The following is a 25,590-nucleotide window of genomic DNA, read 5'->3' on the forward strand; positions in this document are numbered from 1 at the left end:
TTCAATTGAAAGCCCGAGTTTGTAGCCAAATTGGAATTCAATAAAAAAGATGTTTTCGCATCGGTAGGGTATTTTTTCCTGGCATGGGGACAGATAAAAGTGAAATTATACCATAGCATTCCCACACATATGTGAATGATTACGCAATAATGAGCAATTATTCCCATTCATGGGATCATTTTCGATGGAATAAATGGTAAATTTTGCAGTTTCGGCTCGAATTAAATAAGATCTAGAAAAGGATTGCGCTCCACGACTACATGACTTGCTTAATAATTTCTCCCCAACTTTTTTCTCCCTGTGGGTCTTACGAAAGATGGCCTTCAGCGAGAATTAAACAAATATTTTTATTCGCACACGAGTCGAACGAGAGACCCAAGGTATTGATTTTGAAGATAATGACCGAAATAATCAACTGGAATTATAACACGAACACCGTATGATGCAATGAATAAATCAAATCCACTCGTGACTCCTTTCTCCGACACAAGACTGCAAGACTGCACCATCACGGATATTTCTTGAAAAAATATGCCTGCAGTTATTGCGCAATTTCTTAGAAATATACGAGAAGGAAGACGGTAGTGCAAAGCACATCTGGCGTGAATTCGTGTCTCGTGCGAGTAAACCGTACAATAATAGACACGCGCGCTTGAGCTTGAGCTTGACCCCGACGTGGTTGACCGCACACGGTCGAAGACTAGAAAAAAAATTAGAGACGAGAATTTACTCAAGTACATGACACAATTGAGGAGGAGAAAAAAAATCGGGAAATATGGAGTTCCGAGGTTTTATAGACGGTGAAACACTCAACACACTTGAAACACTCAACCGGTTTTCCCTGGTTGGGATAGACTGCGCGGTAGGTAGATATTTGATGGGTTTTTTGTCTGGTAAACAAGCGGATAAACAACGTGAAATCGTGGATTTTCTAGTTGCAACTGATGAGTTCAATGAGCAGATGAATAGGAGTTGCCTTTGGCAAATGAAAGTGATCCAACAACAAATTCACGTTATAATTCCGACTTTCACTCGTACACGGAGAGAAACATGTTGTAAAAATTGTCCGGACGCGGGAGCGAAATGCGTTTTCAGAAAGTTTTTAGTCTGGGCTTCCCTGACAAGGGGAGGACAAATGATAGGTTTTCGGCATTTAATTTTTACTGAAATAACAGAATTTCTAAAACAATTTTGGGAGACTTGCGCAGAAAAACAGGAATATCGAAGGATTTTTAGTTCAATTTTTAGCGCATACACTGTTAGAAATTTTGTGAAATTTAATGGAAGATGTGATAGTAATTGTCATGAGAGTGACATTGAATCGGATTTAGGAAATTTCACGACTTGATTGAATTTTCAATGATATATGAATTTTGAAAAAAAAATGACATGAATTTTCCGTTTTCCCCGAATTTTCCCGATTTTTATGAATTTTCATAGAATAATTAAGCTGAAAAATCAAGTATTTTATTTATTTTCAGATCATTCGAACCGAAAATCAATAGAATATTTGATTTTTCAATGACAAGATTTCCTGAAATTCCAGTGGAAATTAAATACGATAAAAATTTGCGGAATTTAAAAAAATTACTTTCACCAAGGAATTATTTTCTTGGGAGAAGAATTAATTTTTTTAGGGGCATTTTTCTCCAGGCATCTCCAAAATATTACCATTTTGAAAAATGGGATGACTATGATACGTATGACCTTGGATTAACTCAATTGGCAATTATCAACATTTACAATTATTCCAAAAATTATTTTCAATTTGAAAAAATTGGAAAATAATGAAGGGTGTTCATCCAAGGGCATAAGTAGCATAATTATCTCATAATTAAATATAATTCACTAGTAGCCTGGTGAAGTATCGAAATAAAACTGATGTGAAGGCGTCACGTGACCTCGACTACTCCGTTCAGATTGAGCGAACCGACGAGAGGAAATTCTCAGCGAAATTGGAAATGTTCCGATTTTTCCTCCCCCAATTTAAATTGAATGTCAATCTCCCGAGAATTAAATTCCAACAGTGTATTACACTCTGTTCAGTAATTTTCCCCACATCTTCGGTACAATTTTTCCTACAAATTTTTCTGCATTTTACTCGTGAAAAATACGAGTGCTAGTTACACGAGGATTTTGAAGGACGGATTGGCAGACACCCTAGAGATATCGAGTTTGATATGAGCCTGGAAATTTCCCCGGGTGAATTTCACGATACACTCGAGCCATGTCACTCAATTTTTCCCTTCGCATACCAAAAGCCCCGAAGAGTATTTTACCAACTCTACCTGTTAAAAAAGGGTGTCCACCCCGATACAGCCGCCCCCCGTCCAGAGATCCTAATTTTTTTTACATTTCCCGTATTTCCCTACATCTGGGAATTTTACTCGCATATTGCGCATGGGACACGCTCCGTTGGAAAGACACCTCCCCAATTTGGGAACAAAGCCAACTCGTAGTACCCCGGAAAACCCGAAATAGAGGTATTGCACAATTTTAGTCGCAACGGGCTTTGCCCATCTACCCCAAACCGCCCTTTGTGGATGATGAAAAAAATATAGCGAATGCTCCAGGTGTTTGGTAAAGCGGGAATTTAAATATTCATGGGAGAAATTATCGGACAAAGAGTGAAGCCACTAGAGTACTTCAATGACATGAGAAGAAAATTTTTCTCGACGATGTAGGAGAGATTTCCAATCATCAAATTTGTGGATTTGTTTGAGTGAATTCAATGGATTTTTCGAGCAGTAAAGAGATGAGAATTTCACAAATTACTTGCATTTTTAGTCATAATATGAATATTCAGTTTTTAATTGCACAGAATTTTCAAGCAGTTCCAAAAAATATATGAGAAATTGCAGTGTTAATAATTTCTTGAAATTTTAGTCATAATGTCATCGGAATTTTCAATGTTGTGAGTTTGAATTCAATTTCAAATGAAAACCTTCCCTAAATTTCTCACTCATCTTGAAAATTGAAGAAAATTGGATTTTTCATGTTAAAGAGTCATTAATTTTTCAATGAAAGCTTCAATTTTCAGAATTTTCAAGGTTTTTCAGTGCCGTATGGCCCTGAAAATCGAGAATTACTTGAATATCCAAGAAATTAACTGATTCCTCAATGAAGAATTCTACAATTCAAACAAATTTCATGTAACGTTGTGGTTGTTAAAAATTTCAAGCTTTTCCACTTGCAATTTTAAGAGTAATTTTCTAACAGTGTGCAGCCAAAAATTTTTCAAAGTGAAGTTGAAACCCTTTTCTTTCTGATGCACTGTTAAAAAATTTTCACTGAAGTTTCCAGGCTTTAGGTTTGAAATATGAAACAAGTGACGGTTTCATTGAAATTTCAGGGAATTTTGCCATTGAAAATTCATGGTTTTCGTGGAAAATTCATGAAAATTTTAAATTTCAGTTAAATTGTTCGATGAAAATTAATGAACATTAGCAAAATTCAAGTAAAAATGTCCTTGAATTTTCAATTTTTTGAAATTTCAGGGCAATTTCTTATTGAATTTTCATGGTTCTTCTACTAAAAAATCAGGAATTTCCTTGAATTTTCAGGAAAATTTGAGGTTTCATAGACTTTTTTCCGTTAAATTGAATTCAATGTAATTTCCTGGAAAATTCAGTTCAATTTTTTTAACAGTGTACATCAAATCAACGTCCGCCAATATTCTCAAAATCCACGAATTTCTTACGATTAAAAAGAATACTGTTTATTTTCAAACAATTACACTGCAGAATTTACAATTTCCTTCTTCAAAACAAATTCTAAATTTGAAATTTCCTTTTCTGAAATTGCGAGCCGACAAGCAAAATCATTGTTTTTTTTCAGATTTTCATTATCACTCGTATGGAAACGAAGGCCGCCCAACAGCCGCAATATCTACTCGAACGGTATTCTAATTAAAGAATTCAATGCCAAAGGGACTCTCAACGGGTCTTCGGGTGGGTGACACCAGCCCGCAGATGAATCAAACCGAACTGGCAGTAAAATTGTCAACTCAACGCGACGAGTACCATTGGCACCGAGACCCCTGAGCCAACAAATTCAAACTTATGATTCCAATCGTTCGTGTGTGAAAAGCCTCGTGCAAACGTTCCATGAAGTCCCAACAGGAAAAAACCCATCGGAAAAAGAGAAACTGTGGCGACATAAGTTTTAATATCCCCCGATGAAAGAGCCGATACAATATTTTCGTAACAAGATCCTCAGGTCCTTTCTCACTGCCGTTTCAATCTCTCCACATTTTTGCTTCTTTCACTCCACTATTTTTCCCTCATTTCTATATTTTTTTCATCTCTCGTGACGGGATATTCTCCTCTCTCGTGCAATTAAACGTCGTTAAGAATTAAAAATTCCTTCCGCCTGTAGGAAGTTGAAAAGTCGGAAACTGAGTCTCCTGGCATAATAAAAGCGTTAAAACTTTCAGGACGACCAGAACACTCGGCCTTTGCTACTAACGTCCCCTAACCCCGTATCTGCCTTTCGTCGCTCATCGCGTAATCTTAAATTCCCCCTCTTCATTCCTGCCTTCAACAGTATTCCGGAATATTCCCAGAGGGACTATAAACTCGACGACTTTGGCACATTCAACTTAAGAATGATAAGAGATATATTTGGTGGCGTTTAAAAAATTAACTTTTGTATTTTTATTTGAAAAATGGATTACACTGTCTAAAATTTTCCACTGAAATTTTCGCTGAGGATTTTGAAAATATCTGACAATATGTTCAATGAAATTTCGTGGAATTTTGTGATTGAAAATTCATAATTTTACAGAAAAATCCGTGGAACTGTAAATATCAGGTTAATTATTCCGGCAAAATTAATGAAAAATCAGGAAAATTCAGAGAAATCTCAGGGGATCACAAATATCCCTAGAAGAATTCAAACTGTTGGCCGGGAAAAATATAATCTATTGTATACGACAATCATTTCATCTGAGAGAACTCCACATGTTTACACCATAGAAAGAATACATTGACGAGGAAAGAATTTTTTTTTCCCAAAAAAAATTCTCCCCTGGAAATGATTTAGCTTTTCCAATAACACCGTTTTCGTCAAGAAAATTGTAGTTTCCTCTCGAAATTATCATTTGTTCCATGAAAATTATAAGTGTTTATTGGCCAAAGATATACACTACTCAATAACATTCACTTGCTAAAACCGGAGCCTCATAATTCTCTGTAGAACGAACGCATTTACCCGAAAGTCATATAAATGTCTCACGAGAGCAATTACTCCTACAAAAATGATCAAGTTTTGGTGGGAAACATTCTTTTTCATCACGCTGTGACGAAAAGTGAACTTTTCGGCACGCTCCGCGTGCCTAAAAGTCCAATTTCCGCCACGTTGTGATGAAAAATATTGTTCGTAACTCGTAAAATAGTTATTTTCATCACAAGCCCCTCATTACAAAACTCATTGGCCAATAAACACTTATAACACTCACCTTCGGCTCGTGATATAAACCTCCCACTCGCCAAAAAACAGTTTTTTGCACTCGTTACGAAATATACTATTTTCTCCACAAGTACATTGATTCAACACGACAAAAGATCTCTTCAGGGAACATATAATTTTTCGGTGGAACTAATTTTTTCTCTCAGTGTAATCACGATATTGTCGGACAATTGGGGTATGAATGAGGATAATCCCAACAAAGATGCTCCCAAGGTGTGTTTAATTTCCGTGATTCACCACGGGTAGTACGTCCCAAAATCCAATATATTCAACGGTCTCGACTGTCGCCACGCTAACGAACGTGAATATTATACAGCACTTGCCCGGGGGGTGCACCCCGGTCTCACCGTAAAATACAGAATTTAGCGCCGTTTGCACAAAGGAATACCTCGAGGCTTGCTTCATGCATATGTGGCTCGAAGCAGTGTGTGCTTATGTGTCAACGAGCCGCTGGGGGTTCAATCGATGCCATATCAAAAGTTATACCCACATCACTCAGTGTCTATATGTTCAGTTCCAATAAGGCAACCGCACGGACGACTGATTAATCCCCACTCCCAGTGGCTCGGGAATTTTCAAACAAAGTTTTTTAATTTTCTTCGGTTTTTTTCCATTTTCCGCCAGTTTTTACCGCTGGCCAACGGCAACTTCATAATGTGATTTTTGTGGAGTGAACTTTTATATAGGTATCGATACGTTTTACCAAATTAGTGATAATTTTATTCATTTTCAGTGACAAAAAAATATGAAATCTCAGATTTCATTGTTAATTCAACGGAATTCGAAATTTTTGAGCAGCAGGAACACGAAAATTTTTCAAGTTGCTTGAATTTTTAATGAAAACTGGAATATTTATTACAAAATTATATTAAATTTTCAATTAATTGGAAAGTGGAGAATGTATTTATTGGCATTTGCCTGATGTCTATGAATTTTCATGGAGTAATTAAAGCAAAATTTATCATTTCCATTGATTATTCCATCGAATTATTCAATATGAAGTTGACCTGACGAACTTCCTTGAAATTTCGATTCAATTTATGATATTGATGATCTATGAATGATGAAATTTCGGATTTCACTCAGAATTCAATGGAATTCCAATGTTTTGAGTAACAGTAAAACAAGAATTTCCAGAGTTACTCGAATTTTGAATCAAAATATAGTTATTTGCAGTATTAAATTACGATGACGTTCCAATAAATTGAAAATTTAAGAATATATTTACCTGAATTTTCCTGAGTTCTATAAATTTTCATTGAGTAATTGAACTGAAATTCACAGTTTCCATCCATTTTTCCATAAAGTTTAGACTTTTCAATTACAAAATTCCGTGAAGTCCAGTGAAACTACATGATAAACATACTCAACAATAGTACCAAAAATTCCAGCATCATAAAGTTCTCATTCACCTTCAAACTTGAATTTCATTAGCATTTTATTCAAAACAAACAAAAAAGAGCATTACCACATGTCCTAGTCCCTGATTTAATTAACGATTTACTTGCATCGCATAATTAAAACATTCTCATTCAAATAAATGTACGAATCCATCAACTTCCATCAAAAAGTTTGTTAAAATGAATCCAAAAATATCAAACAACGAGTTTTATTTGACTGCAAACACGTAATTCCTTTGAATGCATCCCAGTAAAAAAGTTCCGACAGAAATAAATGAATTTATACTCCACTACAATTTCCTCCCGCACCCCACAAAAACGCCAATCGAATAACGTTCTGATAGATGGAATGAGGCGTTCGGTACATTGGATGTCAATATTCGCGAGAGATCCGAATCTACTCCAACACAGAGAGAGAGAGGAGGGACGGACCGAAGATTGTATAAGCCGATATTAGTCAATTTATTCTCTCCGACAGGATCGAATTACTTCGATTGTTTCCCTATCTGAATGTCAACCAGCAGAAATACAGTATTTGACGTTTTGCGGAGGAGTGGGGGTAGAATTATTTCGATAATTTCCGGTTATTTTCATTTAGTCGCATGGCAACTAAACTTGCAGAGAGAAAAAATGATTAAACAAGTCAAACAATGCAGCAGCGAAGCGGTAAAATGGTTTGAGTCTATTTAGCCTAGAGCTGAGCTTTTGAGGAATATCACCTGCAAAACTTCTCCCTCTCGTTGCTACGCAACAAAACAATCGGGAAATATCCGATTAATTTTAGAGGTCGAGTGGTATTCGATGGATTATTTCTGGTAATCGGATCCTTCCCAAACCAACTCATTTTGACTTTCTTCATGACTTTCTTTCGCTCCACAGGATAATATTTGACAATTATTTGCTTAGAGAAACAATTGCAGAGCTAGTGGGAAATTATCAAAAGCTAGTGGGAAATAACCGCTGTAATTTTAAATGGGAAGTAATTCATGTTATTGAATACTGAACTCTGGCCCAGGAAAGGCCAGATCCGATTACCAAAAATAATCGTACGTTGCTCATGAGCTAGAAGGAAAAATAATGAAAGGTACAATGTTGCAAAACACTCTCACTGAAGTTTAATCCGCCAAGGCTAACTTCTAATAACAACAGCCATCCTGTATGATCATTATGATAACAATAATATGAACGATAAGCAAGCGACTGGAATAGGTTTTTATTGTTCCACTGAAACTACAGTGAAACTTGGTGAAAACTTTTGTGACAGGAAAACTTTGTCGTGTCCTTAGAGGAAGTTAAGATTATATACGAAATGTCCGATACACTTCCTGAAAATCTTTGTCACATTTTATTTCCACTGAATTTTCGAGGAACTTCAGAATACGATGGAAAAATCAATGAGACCTATAAATTTGAGTTCAATTATTCCCCGAAAATTAATACAAATCAGTAAAGTTCCGGCAAATAAATTTTTGAATTTTTAATTAACCCTAGTTTGGTCACCATAGAAGGGAAACGCCGCAGAAGGTCGATTATTTTTTCTTACCATTGACTGGCTGAGCGGAAAAATTCTAAAAAATTGGAATACGTCAATTCAAGTGTCGAGAAAATTATAATATTTTTTAAAATTATTTATATCCAGAATTCCTGAAGAAAAAAAATTATTTCTAACAGACGGGCAATTTTTTCCCATGTTAAATGAAATTGCCCGTTGTGCGACGTTGCCGAAGTCTCGCTAAACGCGCCCGGGCAGTATAGAGTGAATTCGGCAACGCTCGGGCCTAAATAACACGGCGGTNGTTGTGCGACGTTGCCGAAGTCTCGCTAAACGCGCCCGGGCAGTATAGAGTGAATTCGGCAACGCTCGGGTCTAAATAACACGGCGGTGATTCCCTGCGGAGGTGACCAAAGTCGCAAGTTCTCATATGGTGACCAATTGAACGGATTCGTTCTTTATGAATAGTGTAAAACCCATTTTCTCATAAAAAATGGAACAATCGAGTTCGGCGTAAGCTTCGCGTGCTAGAAGCCCGCATTTAATTATTTATTATCTCCTAAACCGTGTAGTACAACTAGTTGGAATTCTTTTCAATAGCTGGGGCAGGAATCGGCATCAATCATTAGTTTACAGCTTACAATAATTAAGGTTTACTTATCTTCATTGAAATTTGGAAAATAATAAAATAATTGATAACTGATATTTTTAATTGACCACGAATTAAATAATTGACAACATAGCATTGTCAATTGACTATTGAATAAATATTTCTAGATACCATAAAAAGGATTTTCAATTAGCCAACTAATCGTCAATTTTCCGAACTCAATTATTGATCAATAAAATAATTCGGAACCTTAATATTTAATTGATGATTAGTTTAATAATCGAAAAATTCTTGAGTCATATTAACAATTGAACTATCCAAAATGTAATTTTATTAAAAGATTACGATTATTATAACATTTCACAGCATTATCTGTGAAAAACATGGGGACAATCGTAAGAAAAACGTATTTTCTAGGGCTATTTTCCTAGCGCCGCCTCATAAATGACTAGTGATTGAATCATTTTCAAGTGTACTGAATTGACCCAGAAAAATGTCTCAAATGCGGTGGCTTGAGCCAGACAATTCGCAATTCATCGTGAAGTGTTCATGTTCAAGCCTCGAAAATTCACGGAATTCTCGTCCCAAGGGATTTGTTCTCAAGTGACATATTCAGTGACATATTCTCAAGAAATTGGTTTTCCGATAGTCGATAATGTTTTTTTCCCAGTGTAATGAGGTATATAATGATGAAAGGGAATTGCACCATGAACCGATCGAGAAAAACATTTCTTATATCATCCGGCTTATCAATTACTCCACTCAAGGAGTCTATTTTTATCTTCACGATTGAGAAAATCGGAGACAGGATGACGCGAATGACAAATCCATGACGAGATTCCGTAATCCCGGATAAATCCAGCGATCCATCCAAAAACAACGATCCACAACCCTGAAACGAAATTAATTCACCTCGAACTTAACCACCGAATCCACTACTCCATAAATCTGTAAAATTCAACGTCGTCTAACCAGAGATAATGACAGTGTTCCGTTAGTGGCGTCAGTTGCGTTCACAATAAGCGTTGCGTTATAAATAGCAATGAATCCGGTATTCAAAAGTCGCAGAAACTAACTGCAGTACTGTGGGAAGATATGGGAAGAATGAGGCTCGGGCGGGCATTTTTGTCGGAATTTTCAGGTCAGATTTCGGAAATTATTGACAATCAAAGGGATGTTTCCACGCATTGTTGGAATTTTTTGAAAATTAAGCAATTCTCAATTTGAATTCTCAATGGTGTGAATTATAATTCAATTTAAGATCAAATCGTTCATGGAATCTCTCATTCAGGTTGAAAATTCAGGATAATTGGGCTTTCCACTTTGTTAAAAATTTTGATCGTATTCGAGGTTCGCTGAAATTTCAGGAAATCTTGCCATTGAAAAATCAAATATTCCATTGATTTTCTGTTCAAATTATCTGGAAATCAATAAAAACATGATTTTTCAGTTCAGCTATTCTGTGAAAATTCAGGGAAACTGTTGCTTAAATTTTCAGATTATTTGATCATTTTCATCATCGTGTGAACCTGAAAATTGCAATTCCATTAAATAGTCTTGAATTCAACTGATTTTTCAATAATAAAATACATGAAAATTTCATGTGAAATTTCAACAAATTCCTAACAGTGTAGATTCCTGAAAACCAGTGACAATTCCCCACTGGAAATTCACGATAATGTCACTAAAAATCTGTGACATAATCACTGAATTTCAGAATTTAGCACGCGTTGAATTCCACAATCGCAAATCCATAAAAATTGGGAAAACATTCCCAAAAATTTCGGAATAAAATCAGTGACATATCCGAGAGAATCAAAACTTTCATCTCCGTGAATATTTCCTCCCCCTCCTCCCATTTCGCGAATCTCATCTAAGAATCGTCCATAACCCAGTTACCCATCGTCCAACTTTCCCAATCGATTCCCCCCAAAAAAAGCCCTGAAACAAGATCTCCACCGAAGAACCCGAGTCACGTAAGTATCAGTTGCCCAAGCAACAACCCAAAACGTGATCTCGCGAAGAGTCTCCACCGCTCGCTGCACCGACCATCAGCAGCTATTCCACTTCAAATTGGCTCGAAATGTGTATGTGTGTCGCTGATAGGCAGTCCTTCGCAGAGCGAAACCGAGTGTTGAGCCATAATCATTCATCTTCCATTGTCCTCCGTCCTTTATTCACGTATTATCAACACAAACTGCGGGAAGTGAATCAGTCTATTTATTTTAATAACGAAATCACCGCGCCATAGGCGTCTGCTCGCGCTTCAGCGTTACTCATTCTCATGATATTTTCTTTCTGTTTCACTCGAAATGATTTGATAACCCCAGACAATAAATTTTCCATTGGGTTCAATGACAGCCGCTGCATTCTCACGCACTGAGGCCATTGGAATGTTCTTCAATTACTCTTTTTAATTATCAATTCCCGGAATAACAGTACCAAGAAAACCTTTCAGCTTTTAACGATGATAAATCCCTTAATATTTACTATCGTTAACGTTTTCGTGCTGAGAGAGGGATTTTTTTATTACTTTTTTTTCTTTGATTTCGAGAGTTTAATTTCTGTTATTGTCATTTGTGAATTTAAGAAAAATAACGAAACTCATGCGTAAAATGGAAATTTTAGTTCAATTATTCCACAAAAATTAATAGAGTTTAGAAAAATTCCGGTAAAGATATTTTTGAATTTTCAATTAATTGAAAACTCAACTAAATTGAAGAATTTTTGCACTAATGCCTCTGGAAGACTTTCCAATTGTTTCTTTCAATTGTCAACTCCCGAAATAATAGTTCCATGGAAACCTTACAGCTTTTAACGACAATAAATCCCTTAATATTTGTTGTTGTGAATGGGGGATTTTTTAATTTATTTATTCTTTTCGAAATTGAGAATAAAATTTCAGGTATTGCTCGTTATGAATTGAAGAAAAATAACAAAACTCATGCGAAAACTGGAAATTTTAGTTCAATTATTCCCTGAAAATTAATAGAGTTTGGAAAAATTCCGGTAAATATATTCTTGAACTTTGAATTAATTGAAAATTCAACTAAATTGAAGAATTTTCGCACTAATGCCTTTGGAAGAATTTCCAATTGTATCTTTCAATTGTCAATTCCCACAACAATAGTCCCAAGAAAACCTTACAGCTTTGAACGACAATAAATCCCTTAATATTGGCTGTTGTGAACGATTCTTCACCCTATTGTTTGGTGATGGAAGATTTTCTATTAATTTTTTTTTTTAGAAATTGAGAATAAAATTTCAGGTACTGTTCGAAATTGTTGTTAATAAATTCCTTAATATTGACTACAGTTAATGTTTTCGCAACCCATCGTGCTGAGAGGAGGATTTTTTCACTACTTTTCTTTTTTTAAATTGAGAGTTGAACTTTAGTTATTGTTATATATGAATTTAATAAAACTAACGAAATTCTTTATTTCGTGTCATTCACCTAAACTCATTTGTTTAATTCAAATAAATCATTTCTTCGGATGTCGCATTTCGAATTGTTTCGTTCAACTATCTATTCCCGGAATAATGATCCCAAGGAAACGTCTCAGCTTTTAACAATGATGAATCCCTTAATATTTACAGTTGCAAGCGTTATGGCAATCCATCGACAGCAATTTTCCAGTTTGCAAAGGCCAGTACCAGCTGAAGGCGGCGTGCTTTCATGTATGAGAGTTTATACACAGGGACTGGAGGGTCTATTGATTAAACTATGACCGTACTATGCGCCGCAAGTTCACCCACTGGGTTTTGTATATGTCCCCCCCCCCTCCCCCTCACCGGCACTTTTGTCTCGCTCTCACACTCGCTTCGCGCCGTATCCGCAGTACCGCAATGAGCCAGAGCCATCCCAGTAATTGCCTTGTCCCGGTTTCTCGCTCCTTTCTGGGGGACTCGGGGTACTGAACGCAAGGGAGCCCCCGGGGACGAGATACTCTTCTGAGCGAAAACTTCAGATGTACTATTTTTCATTGGAGAGCCCAAGGAGGCCCTCTTTATCAACGACTACCTGCGTTTTCCAGCATTTACTGCAGTGGGGGATTTTTTTTTCTCTTGAGTAGGTGCACAGAGAAGTAAGTTGAGGAAAAATCACTGGAAAAATCGAGTAATCGGGGAGCAAAATCTCGTTCAACATCAAGAGAAAACAACTGAGAAATTAATTTCGTCACTGCACAGTCATATTTTTGCTAATTAATTAGCTATTTGAATAATGACATTCCCTCCTCTCCCATAGTGTAAATAGATATTGTAAATATACATTGCAGTTGCGTTGAGTAAAAATCTTAAAATTGAAATTAAATCTCTCTAAACTTCTTACGTAATGCATCTCAAAGCGATAATAAATTATTACTATCAAATAAATATTTCTTTAGCTGAAAAAAAATTAGTTTGAATCAAAAAACGATTTATTAATAGTAAACGAGCGTCTAGTTAATGTAAACAAAACTTCGAATCAAATTTTTTATTCAATTTGAAAATAAGAGATTACTTCATACTATTTAAATAAACTTTATTTGATTCAAATAATTTATTTTTCTGGGTATAATTGGGGCAGCATTGTCCCAACATTAAAATTATTTACCTTTCCCCGACTATTGGTTACAAAATAATTTTTTTCAACAGCAGATAATGCAATAAATCTCATGATCGAACTCGAGAAGAGTTCGATGGTTTTGAGAAGAATATTTTAAACCACAATTGAGGTCATTTAAATAATTATTTTTTCAGTTAACGGTTTCTGAGATTGCCATTGAAAATAATTTATTTCTCTCAAGTAAATATGGTCTACATATTAGGAAACTTTTCCGTCAGTGTAGTTTCAGCATCAGTATTTCTGGAATTTACACCTCAGAGATTCCGTCAATCCAACGCAAGCTCCCACCAAAAATTCAACTAAACGAATTCGACAACACGAAGAAATAAGTTACTCTCAACCATCAATTCAGAATTCAATTCCGTATTTACGTTAGAACACTCAAGACTCTATTTAACTTTTCTTTCATTCCATTCCTCCGACCTACGTCTCACTATATTAATTCAACCAGTCTCATTTTAATTGCGGCGGGCGGACCCGATTAAGCCTTCGGAGGCAATGCTATGTTTAAGGACGCGTCAAGAAGCGAATGGTGGAGAATAAGGGAGTGGATGTTTTAAAAAAAATGTGTACCCAAGGAATAAAAAAGCCCTCGAGCCCTAGCGCGCCCTGGTTAGTCGTGATTGTGGAGCACTTGCCAGGGTGCGGGCGAACGATCCCATCAAAAGGAAACCTCAAGACGGTATTTTCCGTTATTCGTTAACATTTCTCACTCCAACAGTATTTTTTTTTTATTATAAGATGCATTTTTTTTCGCTGGTTCTATTCAACAGCTGCACCCACCTCTGGACGCAGTCACACCAACGCACATGAGTCTGAAACGTCTCCACCTCATTACGAAGATTTTTCAAGCGAAGAAAACACTACGAATTAGACAATCGTTATGGACAAGGAATAATTTTTGAATAGGAAAAAATTATATAAATTTGATGAGATTATATCTAGGAGAGGAAATTTTAAATCCTCATTTTTTTTAGTTGACACTGTAGAAACTAGTGTCTCTGAAACGTTTTAAGATAAGACATGCATGAAGAAAATTATTTGATGAATTTCAACAACTAGTTGAAAAAAAAATGAATTAATATTATTATTAATATAATTAAATTAAAAATTATATTAATATATAATTTAGATATTAATATCATTTGTGTTATATATTTATGTATTACATTGATACATAAATTATATTAATATACCTTATTATATTATTATATATATTTATTATTATTACTATTTATTTTTTCAACAACTAGTTGAAAAAAAATGAATTATATAACTAGTTTTCAACAAATAATTTTTTGCGTGTGGAAAAACAAATGAGACAACATGATGTTGAAACAAAGACCCACCCTAGGCCGAAAAGTAATAAAACCCATAATTTTTATCCGAATCTTTCGGCCAATTATCATCCTACATCCTTCCCCCCTCCACCAATTTCCACCTGGAACGTCTCCGAATAAAACAAAATCATCTGGATATTTCCACAATCATCTCCCGCCCGTAACGCAAAAATAATTGAACCAAAGTTTTTCGTGAAATTTGTGATGATCACTATAACCGTCTGGGATTGAGTAACCGAGAAATGACGGACACGAGACAGGCGATGGGCGACGTCTGCCAAGAATTCCGCATAGCGTCTATACCATCTCGAAGCATACCGCAACAATTGACCATTGTGATGAGTTCAAAATACGCAGATGAATCCAAGCTCTCGCGAAATATTTCGGGAAGTTGCATCAATCAAGTCGGCCATAAATCTGCAATAGTTAATCATCACTCTCCCCCTGCAATATTAAAATCGCAATCGTCTAATCGCCACTGAAACCCCAAAAATACGACAACGAAACATCAATGAAGCGTAAAACCGTCTGACGCATTCAGCCTCGCCCACTCGATCACTTAAAACCCAACATAAATACCAAAAATCACCTCAATAACAGAAACAGTGTAAACCAGTAGAAAGTGCTCAATTATTCATCAATGTAGACGATCATGTATGAATATAAACCGCACGTACTGTTAACCAAACCTGCATTGAAAAGCCTCGTGAATGCATAACCAAAAACCATAGTCGTGCATAACAAACGCTGATATTCTCATCATCTCGTTATGTAGGCGAAAGCATTTGCAAATTCGTATTACAATTTGATACACATACGTGCACATCAGCACGTGAATAAAGGCAATCAATTATTCACTGTAGACGGAGGAATGCTGGAGGAAAGAGAGAGAGGGGGAGGACAGATAGTTGTGGTAATTCTCCTTGTTGTCATTCCAAACTATTAACCTAATCATCGATTGAACGACAATCGTGATGACTCTAATGTGTTGGATGTAACAAGCATCGTAGTTGAGTAGTTTCCCATTTCCCAAATCAGCGTGAGAAATAATCTAGACTCATTACCTAAATTAACGGAAAGAATTTGATGACTCTAAGTGGCAGCATTACGGATGCATAAATGGCCACAGCCCGAGGTCAAAATAGCTTTTTCAAATGTAGAAACGTAAATATAAATGGACGATCATTATTGGGCACTAATGGTGATGATAGTTGCGGCAATTCTTGTAAACGTAATCATCGATTGAACAACGACCACAGTTGGAACATCCTAGTTGGGTATTTTCATATTTTCAAATCAGCGTGAGGAACAACCTAGATTCATAACTTAAGTTGACAAAAATAAGTTGGAGATTCTAAGGTCTGAGGTCTGAACAGCTATTCCAGATATATGAACATTAATGGATGAACATTATTAGGCATTAATGTTACTGTTAGTTGTGGTAATTCTTCTTATCATTTCAAACTATCAACCTAATCATCGACTGAAAGACAATCATGATGACTCTAATGTGTTCGATGTAACAAGCATCATAGTTGAGTAATTTTCCAGTTCCAAACAGTATGAAGAACCATCTAGTTTCCATTACTAAAATTAAAGGAAAGAATTTGATGATTCAGAGTAGAAACAATACGAATGCATGAATGACCATAGCCTGCGGTTTAAATACCTGCTTCAATTATAAAAACATAAATATAAATGGAAGAACACTCTCAGGCAGTAGTGCTACTGACAGTTGCGGCAATTCCGCTTATAACCTCCAACTATTAACGATCATCATCGTTTGGTAGTTTTCTACTTCCAAATCAGCATGAGGAGCCATCTAGATTCATTACCGAAGTTACCAGAAAGAAGAAAGAAGTCGGTGATTCTAAGTAAAAGCGATACGAATGCATGAATGGCCAGGGCCTGAGGTCTGAACAGCTACTTCAAATATATGAACGTAAACATTAATGGATGAACATTATTAAGCATTAATATTACTGATAGTCGTGGCAATTCCCCTTATCATTTCAAACTATTAACCTAATCATCGATTGGACAACAATCACGATGACTCTAATGTATTAGATGTAACGATCATCATTGTTTGATAGTTTTCTACTTCCAAATCAGCATTAGGAGCCATCTAGACTCATTACCGAAGTTACCAGAAAGAAGAAAGAAGTTGGTGATTCTAAATAAAAGCAATGCAACTGCATGAATGGCCACAGCCTGTGGTTGAAACAGCTGTTTCAAATATAGAAACGTAAATACGGATAGACGAACATTATTAGGCACTAATGTTAGTCTCCAGTACCAGCCTTGAGGTCGTGTAGCACGAGGCGGCCTTGCAATGGCAGCCGTCCTACTGTTGTTTACCATCATGCTGTTGGTTGATTGTCCACCAGACGATTGCTGTGAAGACTGATCACAGGCTGACTGTATTGGCTCACACAGTTGACGATCAACAATCGACGGATCCATCTCCAGAATCATACGCAGATCCTCATCGATACCAATATTGACACGCACCCGTTTACTGTCCTCGCGGCAACACTTGGGATAGGAGGACGGTCCATCTTGCCGAGCATAGGGTGTCGAGCGAATTGGCGAACACGTGTACGAGGAGAATAGGGTGTTTGATGGACGACGGGCAGGTGAATTAGCGGGATTAGTGTTACTAGTTGTATCCCGTAGATCGTTGATGCGATCCAATCGTTTGACCAACTCCTCAAACTCGATTATTTGGCGCTTGGCCTCCGAGGCGTCACGCATCGTCCAATGACTAAATACGTAACTCGGACTTTTTCTTGGTGAGGAGAGCTTCTCACGGGCGTCGCGACGCTACTAAAACTGGCTCATGAAATCACGGCTGAGGTTGTTGGGAGAATGAGATTATAGATGTGATGAGGCTCTCTGACGTTTCATACGCACAGCGCCAATATCGCTTTTTACTTTGGGAGGTTGGGCTTCTTGGAGTTTAGAATCATCAGACGGTGCTTTTTTGGGAGGGAATCGAGGAGAATTGATGGAAATTATGAAAACGCTGGTTGCTTTCGGAAAAAACAGGATTTTTGCCAAGGTATCATTTTCTTGGGAGAAGAAATTTTTTTTAGGAGTCGGAGAATCTTTTTATTTTTATTTCTCCAGGGCAGTCATTCCCAGGTGGTGAAGTCCATTATATGACACTTATGTCAATGAAATCCATTGACAATTATTAACATTTAGAATTATTCAAAAATATTTGATGAAAGAAAATCTCGAATTTGGAAAAGTTGAAAAATAATGAAGGATGGTCATTCAAGGTCATATGTGGCATAATCATCATTGTAGTATTTGGAGACGGACATGGACCACCTGGGAATGACTGACCTGGAGGAATACACTTCTAAAAAAATAAATTCTTCTCCCACGAAAATGATACTTTGGCAGAAGTAATTTTTTTTCGCTAATGAATGAATGGAATTGAATGTTTTTTTTATAATGTAGGTATTGTTGAGCCTTATCAATCGTCATTAATTCAAATTTAATTCATCCATTAATGTTTTTTTCATTTTGCCATTTTTTCGGAAATCGGTTATCCCATGATAACTAAAAAATAATGTTTAGAATTGGTTGAACGATGGCTTAAAAAATTTAATAGAACTGTAAAAAAAGACAATCGGTTGGATAGAAGAAAGGGATAAAAATTCGGAAGCATATTGCTAATGGGCGACAATTATTTTGCCGAATAATTTGGCTTCGTCAGGCATTAGAAAACTTTTTGCAAACAAAGAGGATAGAAAACGCGATATCAACTTCGCAGTAGAATTTCCATGATTCTGAATGATATTCCAGAACTTTTTTGCAATGGATATTTGTTGAATCGTGAATTATTTGATGCTCAAACATATTGAAGACCCTGTGCACATCGAGCAAGGGAATGTACGAGAAATAGTGAATGTCCATTGAGATGGAAATTATTTCCACATGTCCGTGTTCTAACCAGAGACGACATATCATCGAATAAGAGAAACCGATAAATCCGCTTCCACTGGAGCAATAAAAACCGGGTGTCCATCGGTGACAACTCTTTTTTTTCCAAATCTCTGATAATAAAAAAGCGGGGAAAAGCATTCTCCAGTGGTATATCGCAGGGAAAAAAACCATCATTCGTTTCCCATTAATTTGTGGTGTCCGTACGACTGGAAACATCATTTCACAATGGCCCGAGAGCACTGCCGAGACGAGGAGAAAAAGTGGCTGGAAAATTATTGTGTGAAAATTTCGTATCTCACCATTTTGCTGAAACCTATAAACCGAGTTTACTGAAGCTGGGAGATTCCTACACGCGATTACCGGAGTCGCCTGATAGTACCACATAGCTCAAGAGATCGACGTGTTTGATGGTCTATGGGATATTGCGCGTGTTCTGGCATATGATTCTCTTTAACCGCAAATTCACAAATCAAACATTCAATCTGGGAGATAATTGTCATTGTCAACTGGGGAATTTCACCGACCACATGGACTCGATTTTCTCACAGCGAAGTATAATCAATAATACTGTTGAGACTTTTGTATGTAATTTGCGTGTAATTTGTGAAAAAGTTGTCACACTTTATTTTGATTGATGGAGTGTTAATAAAAATGAATTTTCATGGAAAATTGAGTAGTAATTTTGGGGAGAGTGACATTGAATTTTATTTAGGGACAAAGAATCCTAATTTTTTTTTATTCAAAGAATCAAATTTTCTTAAATATGAATATTCAATACCAAATTATGCTGAATTTTTAATTAATTGAAAATGTAAGAATATGTTTACTCGACTTTTCAGTTTTCGATTGATATTTATGGGACAATTACAGTGAAACCTACAATTTAAATTCATTTTTCCATGAAAATCTCAATTTTCAATGATGAAATTCCTCGAAATTTCAATGGAATTATAATGTGATGAAAATTTCCAAAAATTCGTCAATAAAGTCTTAAAAATAATCGATTGTGAGAATTTTTTGAATGAATAAGCCTCCACCCCCATGAATCAATAATTCCACACATTCATTAGTAATTCAATCTCCTTAATTTCTGCAAACAGCGAAATAAACGAAAGATATTTAGGCAGCAAAAAGTTGTTTGTTCGAAGTCGCCACAAGTGTTCCCTCAAATTTATGGAGGAAATGATTTCATATTAAAATTTCTCTCAACAATATTCTTCAAATTTTTACGTTCCTCCAAAAATTAGTGAAAATGATGTCCCTGAAAATTATTGTCACAAAGTCCCTGAATTTCAATATTTTCCAATCCCTAAATTTCACAATGCTGAATCCCAAATAATAACCGATAAATTTCTGAAAAGTAAAACTTTCCGCTCTCTCCAATATTCTTCCGAAAAAAACACTCCGCTATCGTCAATAAATCGCCCCTGTCGTTACCTCACCCCAACATGTTTTCGAAAAAAGTGTTCCCCCCGCCGTCATGAAAAAAAAACTCCAAAAAAAGGCAGAATCAGTCCAGTTCTATTTCCGGAAAGCGCTAAATAAAAAGAGAAACACAGCAAGTGTAACCCAAGTCCAAACATAAATTGCTAATTGACACCACATCTGTGCTAACATAATCACGCCTGTAGCCCGCGCCACCCGTCATCCCGATAAGCAGTAGCATTTCACTCCAGACGAGAATTTATCTCACGAAATGAGAGAGTCGGCGATTAAAAAAATAATAATATTCAAATGACCCCCGAGTGATTCACGATAAGGCAGTAGGAAATGACTGGGGCGAAGTGCGAGCCACATTGGACAGTCTCTCCCGGGTTTTCGTAACAAATGCCATCATATTCATGGATAATGCAACATCCGGCTTTTCTCCCCCGTTAACTTGGACTCCAAACATGAACTGCTCCTCGCAAAATGCACGATTTCAAGTGTTACCTCAACTCGGATACATCCTCTTCTGTATCATAGGGTTTTGCTAGCATAACTGTAACTATTATGTCGAGAGAAGAACGTTTCCGGCAGCTGTTATTTGCTCTCCAACCTACTAGGGCCCCGTGTATTTCGGTGAAGGAGAGGAAGTCAAGGGCTTGTATATAAGAAGTCTCGGAGATACTCCAGTCGAGCTACCGTCTTACGTTATATTCCTTATCCATTCCCCCCCCCCTTGTCCCGCCCCCTTCTGTTGCAATAACGCTTAACTCAAGCGGGCTTAAGTGTATGGAAGTAAAGCACATCGGTTAAAACGATAACCGTTCGACAATATCCGCTTTCAACGTCCAACATTTATTCCATGTTGTACTCACCATCCCTCGATTTTCCACTTACTTCCTGTATAAATCCATACGAAATGCACGGATTTTTACTCGCAGTGGCTGAAAATTTCGGATAAAAATGTCATCGAGAGGGGAGATGCGCTATTGTTGGCTCGATTAAAAGTGAAATGTTGGATTGGGCAGAAATCGCCCCAAGTTGAATAATTGGACCTGACAGGTTCTACTTAGATCTTTCCGTTCGGAACTGGATAGGTCTTTGGAAGCCTCTTCCCAAGTGCTTCCAAGAGCTTTCTACCTCTGGTTATGTCTCATTTCAGCACTCGTTAGGTGTAAGCAGGACTTGCATTCAGACTTTTCAAATCCTTCAGAAATATTTCAAATATTTCAGAATTTCAAAGGGTCAGATTTTCCGTTTTTCCAGGGGAAAGTCGACTTTCGCCAAAATCGAATTTTTCAGCCGGGTGAACGTTGATTCCAACTATTTAAATGACGGGTTATTGAGAACTCTCAAAAGTATGTGGAAAAAGTGAAAACTGAAAAAAAAAATTTTTCACCGGAGGCCAAAGTGTCAGATCTTGGAGTTTTTCAGGGGGAAAATTGGTCAAAGGGTCACAAGGGTGACGAGGGCCAAAGTGTCAGATCTTGGATTTTTCCAGGGGGAAAGTCGACTTTCGCCGAAATTGAATTTTTTAGCCGGGTGAACGTTGATTCCAACTATTCAAGCGACAGGCTATTCAGAATTCTCAAAAGTATGTGGAAAACGTGAAAACTGAAAAAAAATTTTTTTCACCGGGGGCCAAAGTGTCAGATCTTGGATTTTTCCAGTCGACTTTATCCAAAATCGATGTGCATTTGAATAAAAAATAGAATCAAATAACAAAAATGCTTTTAAAATTTCATTATTCCCTTTAACAATATTACTATTGGAGATCGATAAACCCATATAATTCCTTAAATAAAAATAGTTTCATCATAATATATCCGTTACGAAACGGATAATTGATCAATAAAATGCATCCACTTTCATCAATTCCCGAAAACAATTCAATCGAGATAAAGTCAATGACTCTCGCTGGCGACAATTTTCATTTCATCACTCATGTTGAGTTCTAATATTCAATAATAATCCCACTCTTATCTATCGCCATCCTATGACGTCCGCTGGAGCGATAAAACTATTACACCGATAACCAGTGTGATTTTAAAGGTCAACAACATCAATTTACATGGTTTTTTCATCATTACCATTCCGATGTCTCTTCCAATCCCCGCGGGGTTGTAAAATTTTCTCTCGAACCGGAAAAATGCGTCGACACGTGGGTGGAGTAGAGTTTCGGGGAAAACTAGAATTGAAGTTGTGGAAACGAGTGCCAGCAGGGGGTAAACGAAGTTACCAGAGAGAACTGCAAACGTATACACATGACCCATCGAACTTTTACCCGAGAGTTGGGAAATTCGGCGGTGAGGGGGGAAGGGGGAATATTTCAATTCGAATAAATTTCAACCATTGTGCGACTTTTCTTTACTGTCGGCTTTTCTCACTGAAAGAAAACATTATTTATTTCTCCCATTATTTGCTATTTCTTTATTGAAATAGAGAATATTTGATGTAGTGAAGCAGATTTACGTGAGGAAAATTAACCAACTTGATGAGAGAAAATTTAATTTCTCAAAAACAATCAATTTTTGTCATGATTATTAGAAATATTTCTAGAAGAACATTGACAAATATAATTTATTGTACATTGTTAAAAAAATTTACTGAAATTTTCGGTGAAAGTCTTGGAAATTTTTAAGAAGTGACATTTCTACTGAAATTTCTAGGAATTTTCTCATTAAAGCTTCAAAATATCGAGGAAAATCCGCGGGAACTGTTCAATTATTCCGGGAAAATTAGTGAATAATCAAAAAAAATTTGAAAAATCTCTTGTTGAATTCAAGATCTCTCTGAATTTTCAGGTAATTCCTTTAAAAATTCCTGGAATTCCAATGGTTTTGAAGGAATCCCCTGAAAGCTCTAGAAAATTTGGCAGTGAATATTTAATTTTACTTGAAAATTCATGTCAACGTAAAAATTTACGTCTTCCTACCACTAAAAAAATTGGCGTTTATTTGAATTTTCAAAGTTTAAAATTCCTTGACTAAGCTGGACTCTTTCCTCTTAAATCGAATTCGTCTTTTTTTTGGAAAATTCAGTCAAATTTATTTATCACTGCACCGCAGTCATTTGATTTGAGAAAAACCTACAGGCTTATGCCATGGAAAGACTTCATTAACGAGGAAAGAATATTTTTTTACCAACACAGAAATTTACCCTAGAATTTATTCTTATTTTTTAAATAATAAAATCATTGCAAAAAAAATGAAAGCTCTAATGTTCGACTACAAAAGTAGAAACCGATTTCACTGGAGAAAAAATAGCCAAAGTACTGGGATATCCTTAATAATATTCACTTGATAAACCTGCAACCTCCTCTAAATTCTCTGTAGAACTAGTGTAACAACCTTTTTTCATTATATTTATCTACAACTAAATTGATTCAACGCTACAGAAGCGATCACTTCCGGGAACATAATTTTTCGGCAGAAAAAATTATTTCTCCCAGTTCTCCATCGAGAAACTGTCAACGGACTTCGGTAAATTAAAACTGACGGCGTACTCCTATTTAAAAATCATAAACTGAACAATACACTCGTGTATACACATATGTCCTTCGTCAAAGCGGAAAGTCTGTTTGTCCATAAAACAATTGGATCGACAACAGCATGCGTATATACATTGTATCGGCGTGTGCCCCACGTGTTCTAACAATTAGCGTCAACTTGGCGGCGCGGAAAATGCCATTGGTTAACTATCATCATCGGCTTTCGTGATTCTCGCATTTTTCAATATTTTTTTTCACACAGATAAAAACTTCAAGAATAATTCACGGAGAAAATAACACACGCAGAAGAAAACAATCGGTGCTAATGTCTCCAGTGTGAGGGGTTAAATATTTTGGTGTTAAAATCAACTGCTTTTGGGAGTGGATTTCAATTTTTCACACCAAATTGTGTTGATTATCATGCTCATGTTGACACTATGGTGGTGTCAATTTTCACTCCATTCATTCCTCAACTCCGAAATTAATATACTCCAGACATTCAGTAATTTTCTGAAAAATGTCACTGATTTTCAGGAAACGATTCCTAATTTTTAAGAATTTATCGCTCAAGTAGCGGTAGACACAATCGTAATACAGAATTAAAATGATTTTATTACATGCAAAATCAGAGATAGCTGTATCTTAAAATTTTTCAATATTTATTAAATTAATTATCAATCAAAATTTGCAATTCTTGAAATATTAAATTAATCATTAATCAGATTTTTCAATTTTTCAAATATTTTCCAGGCAGTAATCAACTTCCCAAGAATGATGATCATTAGATTAATGGAAAAATTAAAGTCAGATATTGAGAATTAATTGTTTAATTGTTTAATTGATAACTGTAAATTATTGTCACATTTAAATAAAAAAATAGTGAACTTTGATTAATCTTCGGTGAACTTCTTTTAAAATTACGCAGTAACATTTTTCGCCGATCCCTCATCCATTTCATCATTGAAAATTCGCAATTTGCTGAGAATAAAAAGCCAGACTGTAATCTTCAGTTCAATTACTCCGCGGAAATTAACGCAAATTAAAAAAATTTAAGTAAATATATTGTTGAATTTCCAATTAAATTGAGAATTCAACGAAATTTGGTACTAAATAGTCTAGTTTTGATTGAAGGCTCATGTCATTCTGAAAATGCTCGTCTTCCTGCTGCCCAATAATTTTGGATTCCCTCGAATTTCCAGTGAAATTTGAAATTTCGTGATTTCTTTCCTTATGGAATCGGATTCAATAAAACCTTCCCGGGGCCATTATGCAGTCATAATCTCCAAAGAACCTCAACTTCAATTCAAAATTTCTTACTGGCGTCTCGAGTCCTAAATCCCCGCCCCTCCAGGTCAATCTTAATTCAAACAAAATAACAATTACAAAACTGAATCATTAATTTTCTATTTTTCCCATTACATTTTTGACCCATCAATGAATTAATCAATCTACACCGCAGTGATAAAAACGATTATCAACAGAACCCCAACACAAATAATTACAATCCCCTCCGCAAAATTCCCCCAATAATTCTATCATCTCCTCCAACAGTTTTCACCCACATCTTCAGAACAATTTTTATCCCACAATTTTCTCCGCGCAAACCTCCGTTGCAATACAGAGAGCGATGCACGTCCTTTCACTTCAAGTGCAGGTCATTCTCGCTTTCGAACACCTACAGCATGCCATCATAGAATTGTTTATTCCACATGTTCCTCGAAAGGTCGTATCAACCAGCTCCCCCTCGCCATTAATAACCCCGCAAAGAAAGCCCTCAAAAACAACAACTCAACAGGTG

At 36.2% G+C, this 25,590-nt stretch overlaps 1 protein-coding gene across 1 annotated transcript in view; it reads right to left on the reverse strand.

Moving 5' to 3' along the window:
• LOC107038011 (transcription factor EC) overlaps positions 1-25,590 on the reverse strand; it is an 88,680-nt gene that overhangs the window by 62,490 nt on the left and 600 nt on the right. The window lies entirely within an intron of this gene.

Source organism: Diachasma alloeum, unplaced genomic scaffold (genome assembly GCF_001412515.2).
Source record: "Diachasma alloeum isolate Michigan unplaced genomic scaffold, Dall2.0 Dall_scaffold_00276, whole genome shotgun sequence".
Taxonomy (NCBI): Eukaryota; Metazoa; Arthropoda; class Insecta; order Hymenoptera; family Braconidae; genus Diachasma; species Diachasma alloeum.